Here is a 20,803-nt window from a genome sequence, read left to right as displayed (position 1 = left end):
CGATAGTAATCTGGATCGTACCAGTCGTGGTCGGTTCAGAGGTACCCGATATATGATGATGAAGGCTTACTCCTTGTATATGACATGAATAGTTTCGGCCAAATGTGATGCAATCGCGCTTCAGCCTGGTTTCTTCCCACCACCACTCAGATAGGGGATTGTGTTCTCGCATTCTGTCCGACAAATGCTTTGTCGCACGACCAACGGATGATGCTCGGCACGAGCATACAAATGAATACACACCAAAGCTAGTGGTAGAACGTCGCAATTTGTCCTTCAAGCAGAATTTGATAGTGGAGCTGGAGTTGAAGCTCAAACATAGATTAGCGGCCAAGTATGTCGTATCAACGGAGTTGTTAAGCTTTCTGGTGATTAGTTCAGCAACCGAGTCGCCTTTGAATGGAAGCAACATTTATATGCGCTTCTTTTTAACAGAACATGGTGCAGGGTTTAAGATTGACGGCCTCCATAGTCTTGAGTACGAATCTTTCAGGATATCCGTTCTGCAGGAATATGCGTCTCAAGCACTTTAGTTCTCCTTCTAAGCAGTCGGGCGAGCATATCTTTATCACCCTCTCAGTCAGGCATCTAATTAGGTTGCTTTTTTGTTGCAACGGGACGAACATATCAAAATGAATATACTGACTATTCCACGTTTACTTTCTGTACCTCGCGTTCTATGGTCCCGTCAGTCTTCTTTCTAACATTAACATCGAGGAAACTTAACTGCCTGTTCTGTTCTAATTCAATAGTAACCTTGGTATTAGTATGGACTGAATCAAAACTGCTTAGCATGTCTGTTGTGCTGATGGTTTCGTCGGCAAGTACAAAAATGCCGTCCACGTAGCGACAACACAATGTTAACCGTCCAATGAGTGCGTGGGACCTAAAGGAGACTCTATCGCGACCCCGTCCTTTTGTCGATAGATTTGATTGTTGAAAGTAAACTGAACATTTTCAACAACCTTGTGAGTAGTGTATTACATCTATACTATGTTTATTCTATTTTTTACCCTCAATAATTTGTGGTTCATGGTCAGTGCCTGAAAAAACGTGGCGCACAACACGTGAAAACAGGTCTCAGAAGAGGAACATGGTCTCACGTGAACTTTTATTGTACGCAATTTTAAGACTACTTAGGGCTCATTTGGGAACTAACTGAAAAAGTAAGTCAAACTCCACTGAAAAATTCAAACCTACCGAATGTCTGCTTGGATTTTTAATCAGCGGTAATATGTATTCAAGTAATTCTTGGTGAAATAAATAGTTGCGGTTGCTCCGATAGCAGGAACTGTCCTTTGAATCTACGGCTTTTATATTAGAAACGGTAAACTTTTTCCGGGTGGCACTTCCCATTGAGCGACCCAGTTTTCCAGCAAATGGCAATTGTGTAATTGCAAACCTGCCACAAAAATCCACTGAGAGGTATTCTTGTCGGGGATTTCTCAGCTTTGTAAAGCTCAGTAAGTTTTATTTTTAATCATTTTACTGTTGGCCCTCCATAAGATTGGTGCTCCGTTCAGCATAGAGAGTTTTCTCATGCAGCCATGAGAATGCTGAATTTTACTTGACTTTCTTACTGTGGAAAAGAAGACCATGCTTTTTCCAGTCCACTGACTAGAAAAGTTAGTTTTCCTAATCTACCGGAAAGGCGCTGAGCTCTTTTCTGGTTATATACTCTTCTACACTATTTTTGGCATGCTTTCCTTACATTTAAACACAAGAAAAGCCGAATATAAAATGATCGTTTCGGACAACCAGCCGCTGGAGTGCCGATAGCATCAGTGCTGTGTGAACACACCAGATCTTTTTCGCTATCTCGCCATTTTTTAGAATACGTGAATCACAGGAAGATCCCGACAACTTTTCATTTATTTATTATTAGACATTCTCTATCCAGTTCAGGGTAGTTAGAACACAATGCTGGGTTATGGGGTCCGTTTACTGCGACGATATTTAGTATCTGTTTTTCATCTTTACATACCGAATAACTGCGAAGAAAACAAATTGTGTGACAAGTGTTTTCAAAGGCTTTTGGTTTACTCCGAAGCGTGTAATGCACAGTGATTCTTATGCAAGTGGGCTTACACTCACGAATGTTTAAGGCAGATTGTGAAAGTGACACCATTTTCTGAACGATTAAACAGTTTGAAACGCGTAGTTCAAGTCGTTTACCTAGTTGCCTAATAAAAGATGCTCCGAGTGTAAGTAAGCACAAGAGTATATACAGGATCTTTACAATTTTAGGCACCTAAGTGGGGTGCACTGACAGCGAATAACAGCAATCTTGCAAGAAAGAACTAGCTATGGAGTTGGTTGCTGATCGGAAAGAAGCAGTCATTTAAATACCGGGCCACTTATTGCGAGACGTGAACAGAATGGTTGCAAGAAAAAAGCAAAATATGTTTGAGGGACCAGCCTGGGTTTATCTTATAGCTCTGTTGAGTAATTTCTGAAGATTTGACAGGGTCTAAAGGATTGACTAGAATGGACCAATAATCTTCGGCTTAGTTGCCAACCCAGTGCAAACCCAGCGGTTCGAACTGTAAGCTTCCGTTATCAGTATCATATGCCACCACATCTACTTGGTTGCGAAAAATATTTACCGTCAGTTTTCTGCTAATCACTTATTAAGCAGTCATATAATTAGCACAATTAATCACTCTAGTTTCCTGTAGGTCTTTCTAGCCGAGATCTGGTGTAGTCATTGGATTTTGCGTACAGCTGATGAACAGCAAAAACCAAGAAATCTTTTTGGGTTCTCAGTGCAGACATCAATATTCCCTGAAAACTTGTGCAAAGTAAGCGTGTGAACAAAATCAGTTAGCGTTTTTTGAGCAAACATACACATTTGTCTTTTCCTTAAGAACTAATCTTTGATTTAATTCGATGAGCACTGAAAACTTTTTGTCTCTAAAAATGGATTATCTCATCACCGGTGAAGACTTGCACCTCAAAGGGGAGCCATTATTAGACTTTAGTCCCTTACCAAGCCAAAAATCATGCCCAAATATTTTGGAGTAGGACCAGCTTAAAACCTAATTGGTGATACGACAAAAGGGGACAATTTTCGATGGAAATAGGGCTCTGGACACATTTATTCCTCTACGCTTTAAAACGCGATCTAGCTGTTTCGTCATGAGGTAGAGTAATTTGACCTAACATCGAAAGCCTTAATCATAAAACCAAGCACCAGACATACTTGCTGAGAACAGGATTGCATTCGATAAGGCTTTAGACGAACTCCACCGACCTAACGGATTTGCGCGCAGTCACACTTTGAGGTGAAAAGAACAATATGATAAAAACCTGGCTGGCTGAACGAAATCAGTTACGGAAACACGGCGTCTGCGTCTAATTTCTTCGATGTTTTTGACAGTTTGATGCTGGCATGCTCTCGAATGACGGAGACCAAAGAACCATAAAACACTTCCGGACTACGGCTACTGAAATTCAGCTGACAAAAACGCATTTTCAATTCTTTCCCTTACGGTCTGTAATTTACTACAGTCTGCTTTTAAAACTTCTCCACCTTGATGACAGATTATCAATCTAAGATGTGAGTTCCGTTCTGAATGCTTCTGAACGAAGTACTGCTTACTAACAAATAAATAGTAACCTTTATTAGGGGATTAACACTCCTCCATTTACAAGACCCATTCACTTTTTGGAACGTAATATAACTGTTTTTTTGGTGATTGAGTAAATTGAACATATTTTTTACGTTAAAAAGTTCAAAAAATGTCTTCCAGATGCCAGATTACGTCAAAGTACGTACAAACTCTTATACAGAGTTTCTGCTCAAAACTTCAGACCACACCATAACTTGCACAGACTTTACGGTTTGACAATGGTAGTACGTCATGGTACGCAGAATTTTCCGGACTTTCAAGTGAGTTTCGCTCTTTGAATCCGGAGGTCACACTTCTGTCTTGTACCAGAACATGACAATTTCCCCGTTCAACTCAACTTGCTCTTATGCAGTGGTTTCATTTCAGATTCTTACGAATTGACACTTCTGTCTTGTACCAGAACATGACAATTTCCCCGTTCAACTCAACTTGCTCTTATGCAGTGGTTTCATTTCAGATTCCTTACGAATTGATTGTCGTATCATTACAGACTTCCAAAGCTTTTGGATCCATGGACCAGCAAACTATAGGAAGTCGGCTAAAATCCCCGTTGATACCGTCCATTCTCTGACTGTATGCCTTCCATACCGAGAAATTATTTCAAATATTTATATCTGAGTGCCACATTTGCAGGTGCATTTCAACCTTATTTCTGGTGCGGTTGACCCTAATTCGGATCAACCTCTGTATTGTGATACGTTAGTCTTTTTTGTATGTTCTTGCAACTATCGGCAGTAACCTTGTATAATTCTTTAACAACATACGAGCTGTTGGTACTAGAAGCCGATTTGGAGACAATGTCAAGGAATATCGCCCAATCACGCAAACACAAGCAGACAGCGCGAATCGGTCGGAAATTTTAAGACGTAGCTTAAACAGCTGTCATTTGCATCTCATGCCACGCTTTGTAAGCAAGTGAAATGAAAACCTTTGGAGCATTCATTGCAATTTCGTCGATGGGTTTGACTAGCGTTGAACAAATTGCTGTGTATTTAGAGGATTTCCGTTAGTGAATGTCGCATTAGCCGTTTGGAATAATTTACACTTAAAAGATTAGAGTTGAAATTTAAGTTACTACAAATCAGTAGATCCCTCTGCGTCTAAAGAAACTCCGCATGAGGTTATGGGATCAACAATAGTGAGGGAAAAATAATAAATGCTTTATTTTCCTCACGTACTAGGTGGGCTACTTTTTTATAAAAAATCATTTTAGTAACTGAACGCATTTCACTTTGTTGAAAAGGCCTTACGGATGTAATGTAGCAAGCATTAGGCATTTCGTTAATCAACGGCCATACAAAGTGCGACGTGCTATTTATCCACTTCAGCAGGGATGGATTCGGCCTGTACCTTTAACTTTACGTGTGAAACAGAACCGCACTTTTCAGTCGTGATGATAATATCCTTCTTTGTCCTCGATTTCCGTACCGATGATGGTGCTTTGTTTTGGTTAAATGATCACTAGACTTTGTTCTTGTACTGACCCATTAAGTAATATGATGGTGTTGATTTTTCCACCTGTTGTATTCTTAGTTGTTTCATCGTAATCCGTTGTAACCTTTTGCGACTTGGGGTTCAATATATTTGGGATTTTGACTGCCCAAGTCAAACTTTTGGTTGGTCGACGCGTGTGAAATGTCACGTGGATAAGTGCAGTATGCCACGTCTTCTGGACAGAAATCTTGCTGATGTTTCTAAAGTCTTTTTTTCTTTTTTCTTTTTTTTCTGCTCAGCCTCATTTGGCCATGTTTCTTAAACCACCTAAACTGTGAAAGCCGGCATAGACTTGTTCATGTCACACTTCTGACGCGCTGATATTGTACATCCCGAGTATGTGTGTCATGTCACATATGGGGCGCGGAGACTCACTACGCATTCTGGTGCGTGCCTCTGTCACTTGACTCTGAAAACCTAAGATCAGAAGAACGGTTTTCGATAAGCGAACGCTTGCTGCGTAAACATTCGTGGGTGGACACTGAACGGCCTCCTCCGTGAACCTTACAAAACTGCCAAATCAGTGAGTCTAGACTGTCGGCAAATTGTCGATCTATTATGGGGACAAAGAAAGTGCGTCGCAAGCATCTGATTTTTTGTTCATTTTCTTCATTTTACACAGGTTATCCTTAAAAATCGTGCGTTTTGATTGTACGTGATGACAACACTTTTGCCGGCAAAGCAGGTTCCATACCACCGAACTCCAAACGGGGCATAAATCAACACCTTCAAAACGACTATCTGGGATCGTCCATTACCACGGAAAAGATTCTTAAGACATGTTGTTACGACTGTAATGAACAAGGAAAGAAGATCTTCCAAGAAACTCGCAGACCTCGTTTATGTGTATGGTCACCTTTTCCCCCAAACCATGTCCATTCAGTTACTCAAATTTTTTACCTGGTGCCGCCCCACCATTGTCCAGTAGACTGCTGAAACGAACTCCATTTAGTCAAACCATACATTTAGTTTTCGATCTTATTCATTCTGCCTTCCAAACAGATTAATTCTGGCTTACCACTGTTTATGGAGATAGTTTTTAATCTTTCAGCTGATAACTTTCTCAATTGATCGTGGTCGTCAGGCAAATTCTCTTAAGAAAATATTGGCGAGGTTTCAAACTACCTATAAGCAGCTATTTAACACGTTGAGTGAATTCCGTATAACTTACAGTTTTGTGTACCAAATTGTTCTTCAGTGCCAAGTGTCATCATAAAATGTGGTAATGAGTTTCCATAGCGATATGCATACAGTTTCCATGCAAAAGCGTCCTTCATAGTCCGCTACCTTTTCCGCCTGGCGAGACTTTGTTAAACATAATTGATAACTGATTTGCACCGTTTAACGAGGTTTCCCTGCTGTTACTACCAGGACGTTTTGGATCCCTTTTTCATGCCAGGTATATTACATCAGTTTTGTCTTATTTCCTATCTCATTCCTGTGCCTCATTCATTTGGATATTTCACATCCAATCTTGAACCCACACTCGATCCCAACCACTATCAACTGAAATGTCACCGGAAATTAAATGACAGGAGATATTTGTGTAAGCGTATGCTTTGAACTATCTGGTTGTCACACTCAGGCATGTGATATTTAGTCGACGCATTAGTGTTCAACAAGAACAGTAGTCCGGAAGGTGCATCCCATGGATCAGGCGGTCAGATCGGGGAGTGAACAAAAGGAGTAGCTGGTAAAAATGGTTCAAGAAGAGTATATCCTAGCCCCCTTTCTCTAGCTAAAGTACGACACCTATGTTGCTGTAACTGGACTAGGGTAAAGGTGACGTACAAACAAGTCTATCTGTGACATTTGGATATCTTATTCGACATCTGGAAATTTCTCAGCTTCTATTGACTTTAGACTGCTTGCTAAAGCAACTTAAAGCCCGTGGCAGTATTCGCCTAACGAGTTGTTTTTACTAAGTGAGTGAAAACGGAACTGTTTGTGTGCTTCACTGGACATTTTGCCAACCAAAATAGAATATGTGGAGACACTTGTCCACACAACGGTTATTTTTCAGTCTGGTCGTGTCCAATTTCAACATGATGTAAACTCCCATACACACTGAGCGTCAAAGTTTCGGACAGCTTTTTTTAAAATTTTTATCATTTTATCATTTTTCTTTCTGAAAACCTACGATGCCAAAAATGTATCAACTGCCCATCAAAGGAGTGAACACGCAGCCTGCCAAACGGAATGACTAGACTCATCACTCTTCCAAAATTCGTGCAGACAAAAGACAAAACTGCTGGACGGTCTCTTGCTAATTTTCGAAAACCAAGTTTCTCTTATGTTTGTGACTAAAAGTATATTTGTTCCAATATTGATATGAGAAAGAAATTCCTGTCAAAGTTGTCTGACACTATCACAAGTGTCGGCACAAGTGGGAATTCCGTCCAGAATTTACCAGTCCATGCCATCTAATTTTAACTGAAACCTTGGCCTTGATTAGTTATAACGTTCCTGTCAAATGAAAAAAAATTTCTCCTTCTAGATAGTTGTCTATCATGCAACAATGAAATGCGACACACATTTGCTGACAACACCTGGGACATGAAGAATTACATCGTGTTTCATCGTGACATTTGGAAACAGGTAGACAATGGGTCGGCTAATCAAGGAAGTTTTGTACGCCCTACTTCGAACACCCTGTTTAAGCACCTACCTATCAGCCAGTATAATGCACTGTACAAAAATGAAACCTCCAGAATATTCAAAGTAAAACTATGAAATAAACTCACCTTTACGTGGTCCCTAGCACTTCATTGGTATCAAATGAGCGAACTGATTCTCAGTCTTGGATTAATTATGCTTCATAGGAGTATGGTGAAAGCACACATCCGACAACCGGAAAATCGGTCATTGGACAATAAACGTAATCGTTGTGACGCAATTGTGGGCTCGTGACGACATCCATAAGCAAGATCTACTCAGAATATGTAAGTTGGCTGAGACTACAACCTGAGCTTTGTCTCGTGAGCGGTCAATATACGCGAAAATGCACAATAGCGATATAAATTCGTTTGATCCATATTAGGAATAATCAGCCGTTTAACTAGTCTAACCTCTTACTACCTAACTCGCAAACTCTCGGCTAACATTCCGGCTAGCGTTTGGCAACAAGTGGCTGTTCAGTATCCTACTCAGAATTGGAGGTGATCAACGCCTCACATGCTTATAAGGACACTTACGAACACATTTTTAATCTACAGATACTAAGAAGTTTGGTCACGTACCTACAACTCACCGGTTTAATAGGTACAATATTAAATAATCGGCTTTTGACAGTGCTCACTTTTACCTACAACTGAAGTTCCACAGTTTATCTTTTAGGTCCACTTTTCCTTGGCGACAGATCCTAACGTATTCTGTGCATTTTTTCAGACCTAAGGTAAAATTTCATACACCCGTTTACAACTCATGAGGTTCTCATAAGTTGGAGGCTTATTTATATCATACCCCAATAGTGTTCTGGAACCTCGCTTTGGATAGTTCGGTTGGATTATAGTTTTGTGGTGTTTCGGTATAATGGACTCCTGCTTGTCTAACTATGAAGCGTTCAGGATTTTCACACCGGCCTACAAAATTACATCACCTCACTCATTTCTGAGCTGGTCACTATTTCGTGTTAGGTAAGTTTTTCTTTTTTCTGTGTATGAAGGTACCTTCCAAAGCGTGTGGATAAACCTTACTATAAGGTGATAGCTTCCGCACCATGTGTTGCGTACCCTAGTGAGATTGAAGACGCGCTGATAATATTTCACTACACCTAAGACATCCTTCTAATACCTGCTATTCTTTGGTTTGTCTTGAAGATTTACCCATCCGTATGATTCATATATCTTGTTTCTGTGGGCATACCGCCCGAATTATTATGATGTGTGATGTTTTCCTCTTTTATGTCGGGACCATCACTCACAGTATCCTAATTCTTTAAGCTGGTGCACTATCTGTCTGTCCGCAGGTACCCACCTCGTATACTAACCTCTATAGCTGAGCCCTGTTGGCCGGTGCACTAAGAGGTGTGTGACTCGTGATGTGTGAATGGGACTAGCACACATCAACGTCGCGTAGCACATCATCTAAACGTTGGACAAATAACCCAACCTGTCGCGAACGTCCCAATGTGACTTTAACCATAGCATCTATTCAAATGTCTTCTCGGCAGTCATTTCGGGTTATCAGTGGATGATCTGCCTTCAGAATCTTTGGTGGGACATCACCGGGATCCAGTTGATTGCTATATTCGTCGATCCACTGGTCGTTCGGATATCCCCACTGCAACAACTATCTTGAACACTCACGGTAATATAAAAATCGGTTCTTTGTAAATAAACTTGGATGACCAAAAATAGTGAACAGCAAGGGATCACTGTACCGAATAGTGTAAAAGATGGTTTTTGGTGCCGATTATCAACAAGACAGTATTTGAGAAAACGGCTTTTTTTTCTAATTAATGAACAGTACGCGTGTGCCAACAAAATAAACTATTTCTTAAGGAAAACATTAGACACGTGTAATTTGACATTTGCGAGTTAATGCTACTTCGATGATAGACTAAAATCTGAATGTAACTCACGGTTTTTACGCTTTTGAAATAAGCGCTCCAAAGATCGATACCATTTGGCTGCGTTGGCACTTTAGTCAAATGCGTAAACCCAGGTACACCTGACTGCATATTCCGTTTTCCATGTCAGCCGTTGGAGAGTTTCCATGTTTTCCACTGCGAACATGCCTGGTCAAAACCATTGTAATTTATTTCTCTAAATTCTGACCGAATTGTGTGAGGGAAACGATTTTGCGTCCTTTCTTAAACAACTAGCTTTGGTCAAACGCTTGTATTTCGAGAACGCCATTGATCACCACCAGGCGGTCGTTTTGGAATAGTAGTTATTTCAGACAGTGCCCGCAGATAGAAAAGAGGTCCTTTAAACAAAAGGATATCGCTAACGGCTAGTTAAGTTTTACATCAACCTGACTACCATATACATGACATGCCTGAAGAACTGAGCAGAATCAATTTTTCGCGCTGAAAATCAGTCAGTCCTTTGTTCATGCATTCATATGCTTCATTCGGTAATCGGGCATCCGGGATGGTTGAATTCTCCTGAAAAAGGGCTCTGCGCACGCAGCACAGCTGTGTAAATCCTCCTAGTTAAAGGAGGCTGATTATCAGTGGCTAGTTATATAGAGTATTCTGATCTACTGGAAACTGGAAATGGTTCCACTTAATTCATAGTGTGACTAAAATCAGCACGTTGAAATGCTAAAAAATCACTTTTTTACTCATGTCACTCTAGCTAGGGCCCGGTTAATGCCAAAATATTTAAACTTAACTGCAGATTGATGGCAAATAACTGACAGATAACCACAATCTTTCCAGTGCCCCTGGTTAAAAAAATATCTAGTTTGCAGTTAAAAACCACTAGTTATGATTTCAGTCGCAAATCTCCTGGTGGCAACTTGCACGTAGGCCGTCGCTTGTAGTGTCACTCACCTTCAATCACGCCATTTGCTCCACGTGATCCACACTATTGACTAACACATACACATGAGCTACCAGCCATAGGTATGCCTATCGATGTTGTGAACAAAACTAACATCTAATCATCATAATCATCATAATCACCTAATCATCATACTTAGTCTCTTTACTACTCTGGTGCAGTTTCATAGCACCGGCGATGTAGGTTTTTGAAGTATACTGTCCAGAATAGTCAGAACGGATCCGACCTGTGGTTCCATCAGTCGACCCGACATGAGTTACGATGTGCGGCAAGGCTCCAACTTACCTCTTGAAAATGCGAGATTTTAGGGGGCTGGACAGAGAGACAATACAGTTGTTTTAAAGCGTGAACACCTGTATTGCCAAGCAATGGAGTTATATTCATTGATCATTCCACTAATCGACAGTTTTTCTCCGTTGGTTACGGAATATTTAGAACCCATCGACGAACAGACCAAACCCAGGCAGCGCATTACAGTTTTCCATATTTCGCGAAAAAACCACTGCGTGCTCAGTTGATTTATGTGAAATCCGTAGTTTTCTCTGGTTTGATGGGTTTGGGGTGCTGTAATTAAATACCTGTTACACCAAGTATGGCTTTTCGTGGGGCTTCAGCTCTCTGGTTTTTCATCCTTATCATTTGGACAGGATAACCCCAGGCCGTTTTGCACAGGTTGCCTGTGGGGTTAGCAAAGTCTCTGAGGTCAATCCTTTCTGCTGCTTTGAAAAACGGAATAGAGTTGTCACGCTCTGTGGGGTCGATATCTGGGTTTCTTTTGACCCGGTATCATTTTGCTGTCTTCTGGTGGTGATTTTGTCCTAGATGGGAATGTGAAACAACCGGGGTGAAATCGATGGATTGAAACAAAAGCCGAACTGTTCCTGGCATACCCTCAGGGACCTAATTGATGAGTAAACTTTGTCCGCATTCACAAGGTGGCAGTCAGACTTCAGTGACACATTGACTAAAGGGCGCAATTAAATATCACTCGAAAGTGTGCGCATGTGCTGTCTACCAGTGTATGTGTACCGGCGGTCGATCACTTGTATACGTCTTTTGGTACACAACGGATAATTCAGCAGACTGCCACCTCACTTGATCAAAATTAAAATCCATGGATAGACCTAATTGGCATTAATTAATAATACGACCAATTAACCACCATTTCCGGTGAAAAATCATCTAATGACAACAGATTCGAACGTCTCAGTGTAAGCAATATTTGTACCGTACTCTAATAGGCCTTCACTATCTTTCCTGTGGTCACGATGTTTGACTTGAGGCTATCACTGATCTCCAGTAGTAGTGTACTACGTTAATTAGGTCACATTGATAATACGTTACTTTTAAAAGGTAAACCAGTGACACTTTCTTTGCACCCAAACCCTATAACGCAGACTCAAATGTCCACTGGGAGGTTCAAGCAATGCTATAGAGTCACGTGGCTCTCATGTGAGTAAAGAGCGAGAGGTTACTTCAAATTACGCCTCGAATCTGCATACCAATTTTTTTTTCGGGAAGCATTTGTGTAATTATAACTGTTTTTGTGTTAGTTCGATTTTCTCTTTGGTTCACACAAGGCATGTCTCATTTGAACAGATACTTTATTACAGTAGCAGTGTTTATCACCGGCTAGACTGCAAACCGAACTCAAGCAACGGGTGGTTCAGGAGTGCTAGCACCACTTCAAACTTACGAACTGGAATCTCTGTGCTGTTAACGGGGATGCATTTGTTGTATAATCAATCATATTCACCCTTTCCATTTTATGAAACGTCCCCACAAGTCCCACTACTATGTAGTCTCCGCTGAGGATATCCTATTCATTGTCTTCCTTCACCGGGGGTGTTTTCGTAAAAATGAAAGTGAGAAGGTAGGTTTTGGGCACCATAACCTGGCTGACCCTCCATTTGTCCAACAGTTCATGTGAGATGGCTTAGTGTCGGTTTTGAACAGCAATTTGCTTCTTTGGTTTGTGAAGCCGACGCTATCCTCGAACTCCTATGCCCAACGATTTTACACTTGTCGCACACTGACTTGCAGGTAGCCCTTGAATATGCAAAGCATTCTCGTATAAAAGCACGATAAATCTAAAAAGACAACCCGCAAATATGGTAAACAAAAATCTTCAGTAAGAATGCTTTTTCAAATAATTCCTTCCTTACTACGCTGTCCGCTGTGCTGGCTCAGTAGCTGAAACGACCAGAATGTAAGCGGACATACCCAACACAACCAAACAATATTTTCAAAAGCCATAACCACGAAATTAATCTCTAGCATCCCTAACCAGTCTGAAAACCAGTCGGTTCCGGTAACCGATTAGAAGGAATTTTTTAAAACATCATTGTTTATCGGTTTGGTTGTGTTAGACGATAGCAGAAAAGTTGGATGTCTGTTGACCCTTCGCTTTTATTCATGGAAGCGCGCTTCGCAAAGCTCCAGACAGTCATATGTAGCGGTGAAAGGTCACACAAACGACATACAGCACCAAGTATGATATCACCGTTGGACGTGCTAGATATCATCCAACCTTATCGCGTCAGACGAATGGCCGCGAGCGAATTCCTGACTCGACAGATTTTCCTCCGCAACGCGAATGAAAATTTTATCAGCGACTATGACGAGGAAATGCGAAACTATGCAAACGTTTTCAAGAAACTATCTGATTTCTCATCAAGTCAGGTTTAAAACCCTAAAACAAACTCAAACTTCAGTAGCTTATGACAACAACTGCGAGGACACAAAATATTGGGAGATCACGAGATTACCGAACAAGGAACGGATGCAGCGTCCTCTATAGGAAATGGGATCCCAGTTGAAAGTTTTAAATTCCGCCCATCCAAAGTTCTTGTGCCACTCAATAAGGCAGTTCACCCAAGATTGATGACATAACCCCTTCTCTTGGCAGATGCATTTGAAGAACAATGCACATTTTATCAGTAGTAGTAAATTTCCCTATGCCAGTTTTCGAGCAGCATCCAAGTGATTAATACGAATGAACAATTACAAATGAGTAAATGTCATTGCCCGTGCTGGTACCGTATTTTGTGTACATTTAGGGCAAAAGTATCCTGTTTAGTCGCCAAATTCATACAATAATATATTTTTCTTAGTCCCTTAAAATATTTTGCTTTTTGGCGACCATGTCTTGATTATACTGATCCTCAAATAAACTGAGGGTGATATGTTTTTAAGGCACGCTCTGTCCCTACCTTTCTCCTGAAGAATGACATTTGGTGATGCTGAGCCATTTTTACAGAACTCCGAATAACGCGTAAGTTTGACAAAAATCTGCTGTGGTATTTTTCGTCGTTTTGAACGGTTTAACTTACGAAGTTCATTGAATGATTCAGCCATCAGTGATTCGCCCATCACAGACCACTCGTACGAACTGTAACAAACACGCTCTCAAAAGATGCTTCAAGCTTTAAGCAGTGAAAATTTCCTCATCGTATTAACCTTGGTATATACATACTACGCTCTTTCAGGAAGTTCTGTTATCCTCAAAAACTGATTTCTCACCCGCTCCTTTGCGATTTCCACCTCTGATCAACCCAATCAGTAAAAATACTTGGTGTTCTTCAAAACACCTAAAAGGACAGCAGTCAGGATAGCAACCAGTCGTCTGAGCAATAACTGTACTGATTTTCATGATAACAAAATATTAAAGGTGAACTTGTGAGATGAAACAGACATTTTTAACAATAAAAAATTCGTTAATTATTTTTTTTCTGCATCTTCTTGGCTTGGTAAAATGGAACAGTAGGGTGGCTCTAAAGGTGATCGACTTAGGAACGGAGCAGTCATTACAGTCGCGTTCCCATCTGTTTGAACTTGGACCATTACATTTCGCCGGGGGCTGCAATATTGTTTTTCAACAGCTGATATTCGTGCGAATGAGAATACTCCAAATTGAGTTACAGAACACACCCTGCGGAAATTAGCCATGTCATTTACAGAATGTACATACATATTTTTTCCTTTTCCAGCTGCATTTCAATCACGTATCACACGTGCAAATGAAAGGGAAATCAAGCACAAATAAGGATTAAATGCAGTGGACTTTCACAGGCGATGGCCGGTTAATTTATTACACGCGCGAGAATTCACCATGCAACTCTACCGACTCTTCCAGCGAAAACGGGAACCATTTAAAGGAATTCTTATGTCTATTGCAATGGTGGTTAAACTGACCGATCAGAAATCTATAGTTAGAGCGGCCAGTTTGCTGAGCTTGAAGACTTTGTTGCTTGCTTCACATCCAATATGGAGTTAATAACTGTAGTGCGCAGTTAACATAAAATTTCACACATTGAGCGTTCCCAAGGACCCACAAACTGGAGGACGGGGCGAAACGGCACTCACCCCGTTGAGAGTCACATAGATTGATCATTACTTTACTTATTGCAGCTTAACTGAGTAAGGAAACAACTCGCAAGAAGGATGGTGGACTAAGAACATGTTCTTTTCAATTCATGGGAAACAATACCAGGCACTGATTCCGTATAAAAGTATGAAACAGACAAACAAACGAGCGTCATCTTTATCAGTCGCCATGGTAGGAACGAACGAGTACTTGCATGTGACTTTTGCAACAGAAAAATCGTGAAGGGAAATCGGAAAATTTAGAACGCTTACAGTGCATGCTTTAGTCTGGCTGGTTGTGACTTTCGGGATTCACTACTTATTGGTGCGAAATGGTCCAATAGCGCTGTATTTTTGGGGCATTCTGAAACGTGTTCATAAATAACTGCCTCTATTCTCTAGAACTAGACAGAAACTACTTGTCGACTTCCTTCTCTTGTGAGAATGTGCTTTTTAGCAGCAGTATTCTTATGTGAAGTGCAACTGTTCATCAAAAAGTGTTGGCTGGTTGTATGAAAAGGTTTGGAAAAGCAAGAATAAACGCACACAATGACTAAAAATTAACTCTGAGAGGTCCTCAGTCGAGGGACGGTCGACACTTCTGATCACATGATGTGGATTTCGTGACTAAAGAGTAAGTGGGGCCATATCCTGTCTAGATGCAAGTTAATCACACGGTTGGTCGGCTGCAGTAGTCCAATGGTGGTATTCAAAATACTAGCCAAGAGGTCGACGGTTGGAAACTCCTTGAAGTTGCATGAGATGCATACTGCTGATTTATACTGCCTCTCAGCTTCACTTGGAGATCGAAATCTCCATTGACAGATAATGCTGCTCGTTCTCTGATACACTTCTGTAAACGGGTCAACTTATTACTAAAAGCTGCCTAGCTTTAGGATGTCACGGTCCATAGGACTAAACGCAAACACTTCATCGACATTCTTTCAGACAAGAGTTTACGTCATAACCTTGAAGGCAGCAACACATTGCTTGAACCAGACGTTTGGATGTTTGTTCACAAAACTTCATTGGGCAGCGTCGTTCCACAAGAAGAATAATCCTGATCACACTTTAGTGCATACCGAAGAATGTGCAAGCGTTCTAAACGATCGTGTCTAAGCGCCAGATGGGTCCTGTTGCTAGTGGTTGGTCTATGGATGTTTAATTCTAAAGGGCGTCCTTATTTTGATTCTACGAGAATATTGGTGCTAAATTAAGGGCGCTTTTGTGGCTGCATGTCATTCTGGATGGAGACCTCGAGACGGACCACATCAATGTTTAGAGACACTAAGATATGGCCCAGTCGCGCCCTCAATGGGGCTCGTGCATCCAAGCTATCGCTTTCAATACACAGCCCCCTTCCCAAACCCCCACTTAACAGTCCTGTATGTACGCACAACTAATGAGCTCCTATCTTCAACGCGCAGCTACCTACCCTCCCCAAATCATCGGCGAACGAAACTGTATCAGCTACAACCATTGCATGACAAGTACGCGGTTTCTCACAGCTGATGGTGGAGCCATGGTTTTGAGCATGGGTTGACATATGGTCAGAAGTAACTTTTCGACATGATGTTACTGTCTTCGTGAATTCACTTGTCTTGGAGGTTATTCTACCTTTCTTAATACCAATAAAATTGGGAGGACGAACCTTAAAGATGAAACGTGTCAGGGCAAACTGTCTACATGAGAAGTGTTGTGGGGCCAGCACTACAATCCTCAGTAAGATAATCAGATGGTTTTCCAAACACCAGAGCGATTCCTCTAGGTTATTTTCGTGCTTAGCTGAATTTTCGGCAAGTTGCTACTAGCAAACAGTTATTTTTTGTTATCCAATGGGCTGCACGCCATAACCGTTCGACAGTCACAAGTTCGCGAGTATTCTATTCTATTCTATTCTAGACATTAACTGGTAATCTAAGGACTCGATTATCAGGAACAATCTGTAGCATGTTATCTACCCATTCAGGCCATTAGCAGAACGCGGGATTAAGTTCACCATTTGGTTTAAATGACGAGATGAACGCTGCAAAGTTCATGCGGTAGGTTTCTCGAAAGATCGGAAATAGGACATCTTAGTCTCCTCATTTTATTACGATCGAAGTGGTTCCCCGTGTGTGAGTTCACCATTTGGTTTAAATGACGAGATGGACACTGCAAAGTTCATGCGGTAAGTTTCTCGAAAGATCGGAAATAGGACAACTTAGTCTTCTCATTTTATTACGATCGAAGTGGTTCTCCGTGTGTTGTGTCCTGCTGGAATATCGAAACGAGTGTCTATGATCACTCAGAACATTCTACCGAATTGCAACTATTAAGGACAGGTAGACTAGTGTTTCCCCTCCGAGAGTACTCAATGTAAACAACTTGAAACCTGTGAGAAAACGAGGATATCTTCTAGGCGATAGAAACTGACTCAAAAAACCTTCCCTATAATAGAGAGTAGTTTTATTTCTCAGGTTTTTTTCACATGTCAGAGTATTGCTGCGCGAAATTAGGAAGCCCAGAGATAACATATGCTCTTCAAAGTCAGAGTGTTTCTTGGTTTTGTCAGTTACATTTTCACGCACAATCGATGAAAACACTACCGATTTTTCAACCATTGATTCCTCACTATAGAGCCGGAAGGTCGCTCAAGGTCACTCTGTCATGTAAACGCCTCTCCCAAGCCTAAACGCTTCCTTTCCCTCCTTGTCTGCCTCAGTAACTGAAAGTATCTTGGCAGGAGAAAAATGCCGTGTTTATGTCATTGCAACCGACCAGCAATTAATCAGTGTCCGGCAGAAAAACAACAGTATCCGACTTCAACCGTGCGTGTATGAACTACCTTTTGCAATCAATACGCATCAGTTGTCATGGACTGTTATAAACTGCATACCTATACTGTAACAGTTCAGTTCAATGTTTACCACACTTGGTGCTGTACAGGACTTTTGCAAATAAGCGTCCCTAAGACCAACTTTAGATTCATCAGCAAGCAAGGCTTGCCATACTAATTGAACATGCTTAAAGTTTGGTTTTTTATCAGGCGCAAAACCGGGTGTAACTCGTCATGAGTCGCCTGTTTTAACCTAACTTGCTTAGAAAATTGTGCGAACTTAAAAGAAAAGAAAAATTTATTTTTTTTTACCTTGGGTATGGTAAGAACAACCATTTGCAAAAATCACATAAAACCCAATAGATCTTTAGACAAATAACATCAGTTAACCCAAGCAGTCATACCGTTCAGAATCTACCATAAAAATTTGTTCGAAAATTGTTGTTTTCCATTTGTCATGTTATGAGTACTCCCCATGAAAGGAGAGCCCTAGGATCCAGGACAGTATCCCTCTTACTAAATGTATCACCCATAGGCAAACCTATTCACCTGTGCACTTATAGGCTTCTTGGATCTTCAAAGACAGACCCTGCTGACTATTTGATGATTTGAAGACTGGTAACTGGATGGGAAAATCAGCTCACTGAATCCTACTTGGATCACACACATCCAACATCCCGCTAGGTAAATATTTATTGAGGAATTGAATAGTCCTCGGGACTTTATTTGATATCTAGTGCGGGAGAATCTCACCAGCTGTTAACGCTGATTAAACTTTGGTCACCAACACCGATTGTTTTTCCCATGTTGTTGAACAAAGATATTGGTCCAGCAATAGATTCATCGATTTCTCCCATACTTTTCTGAGACAAAAACAACATTGGCCTAATCAAAATGAAGTTCTTTCAGGTAGAGGACAGAATGCAGAAAATTCCCATCACTGGGATGAATCCGAGAGCGCAGAGGAAGCTCACTCAGTCGTGAGAAGAATTGAAAATCCCGAGCCTCTCATCGCCATAAACGAATCAAGTGATGAGCGGATTGAACCCTTGGGTCAGCTTTTAATCTAATTAATCTAATCCGATCTAATAAAGCCGGTCTAATTATGTTCACCCGCTGGGACGAGTATCGTTACGTCATTTTGTATCGACAACTTTTGTCTGGTTCGCTGAGCTGGACAGTTCGTCCGCACTTGTTTAACAGAAAATGTACGTGATATTTGTGATAAGTTATTCAAAAGGTATCTTCCTTGAGGTGCAAGCTTTGCTGCCCAGTGGACATACATGCGTAGACTTTAAGTTGATTCAGGAAAATTTCTATCCTAATAGAAATGCAACCATTGCTCACGTGACGCCAATTAGAACAATGGATGTGACAGTCATTGGAACCAATTCATTGGAAAGAATCCAGCAAACATCCAATGCTTTTCTTGCTCAGACGTCCACGTCAAATTTTTTGAGAATCTGACTACAAGTAGGTAATTAAATGGATGTTCCAGGGATTTTATTCTCTTTATGAACGATAACCGCAAAGTCCTGGGTGTCAAGTTTTAGGAGTAAGTGTTTTGAATTAATTTTGAACTGAAAATGACGGACATCGATGTTCCTCAAGAAATGTCCCTCGTGTCATTTACTTATTTGACGACACGCGCTAAAAAGTTTTTCGTTTACCGTTTTTGATCCGCTCCATATAAATCCTGATTTTCGTGAATTATATTTCAGCAGAGTTGATGACCAAATTGGCTTTCAGCCTAACCGGCCCAGTGACGCCCAACTTACAGCTTTACTATCCAGAGACTCGCTCAAATTCTATGGTGTTTTTCAAAATAGAGGGAGTCTACGTTTTCAAATGATGAGGCCTCCCAAACAAATTGAGGAGTCCGTTCAATAAGAAGCACTTGAATTTCTGAAGATGCCCAACGTCTATTCATTTAAAACGAACTTAGAGGTTAATCAAAAGACTCTTATTAGCAAGCATTAGGTTGCCCTCACCCACTACTCTTTCTGGGTTGATACAAACACAGAATTGAAGACCTTGATGTACTTGGAATAGATTGGAACTGCCAGACGCGTTGGTTTAAACCAAACAAAATTTTCTTCTCAAAGGTAAAACGTTTTTGTTAATGGTCTTCTTTGTCAGATATCCAGGTGCACTCAGTACCGACCATGTGAAATTGGAAGCCAAGTCACAATAAGAGATTGGAAATTTCTGCAGTTTGATGTTCGGCAGTTCAAGACTGCCAGCCTTCAGCCAGATAAGTGAAGCCTAAGAGTTACTGGGTCTGTCGAAGGAACATGCCATATTTATAGCGAATATAACCTTGTTTGTGATGTTCCCTATGAGAATCGCTCATCGCCGATTAGGTATCACCGATGACAGGCATCAACTCTTTTGAAACCAGACAGCTGGAATTTCTTCGGAGCTGAAAAAAACTTTCAAAGACCCTTATCTTACATATAAAAGAAAGTTGGACATTAATTGAGGTTGCTTTGTTATTAAGCATGCTTTCATGGTCTGCTTAAACTCTGAGTGTTCTCGGCTGCACACACAAGTACAATACAAAACCAGGTTAAAATACCGCAGGTACTGGTCACGCCATAGATTTTAATCCGAATCCGTCAAGGGTTCTAAATAACCAGTTGCGTAGTGTTAAGCTTACGAAGATGAGAAGGGAATCCATTGTATGTGAGCAAAATTATATGAAACAATAGTTGACAATAGGAACTTTCTTTAAGCCATGCAGGCGGACAATTCATCATTTACGTACACTGTCAAATGCATATTTTGGATTTACCAGCCATTAATAATCAGCTAGGAATGCTGACCTGAATATAACTTGTTCCTCTAGAGTAATGACGATTCAAAAATTATTGTTAGACCAATATCAAGCGTCACCTTGAATTCGTGAGTGGCATTAAAATTTGTCATTGTCTTTACGGAGTGCATTTTGATTTCTAGAGGCATAGACTAATTAATCAGAGCTG

Source organism: Opisthorchis viverrini, assembly GCF_000715545.1.
Source record: "Opisthorchis viverrini unplaced genomic scaffold opera_v5_129, whole genome shotgun sequence".
In the NCBI taxonomy this organism is placed as follows: domain Eukaryota; kingdom Metazoa; phylum Platyhelminthes; class Trematoda; order Opisthorchiida; family Opisthorchiidae; genus Opisthorchis; species Opisthorchis viverrini.
This window is presented reverse-complemented; position numbering follows the sequence as displayed.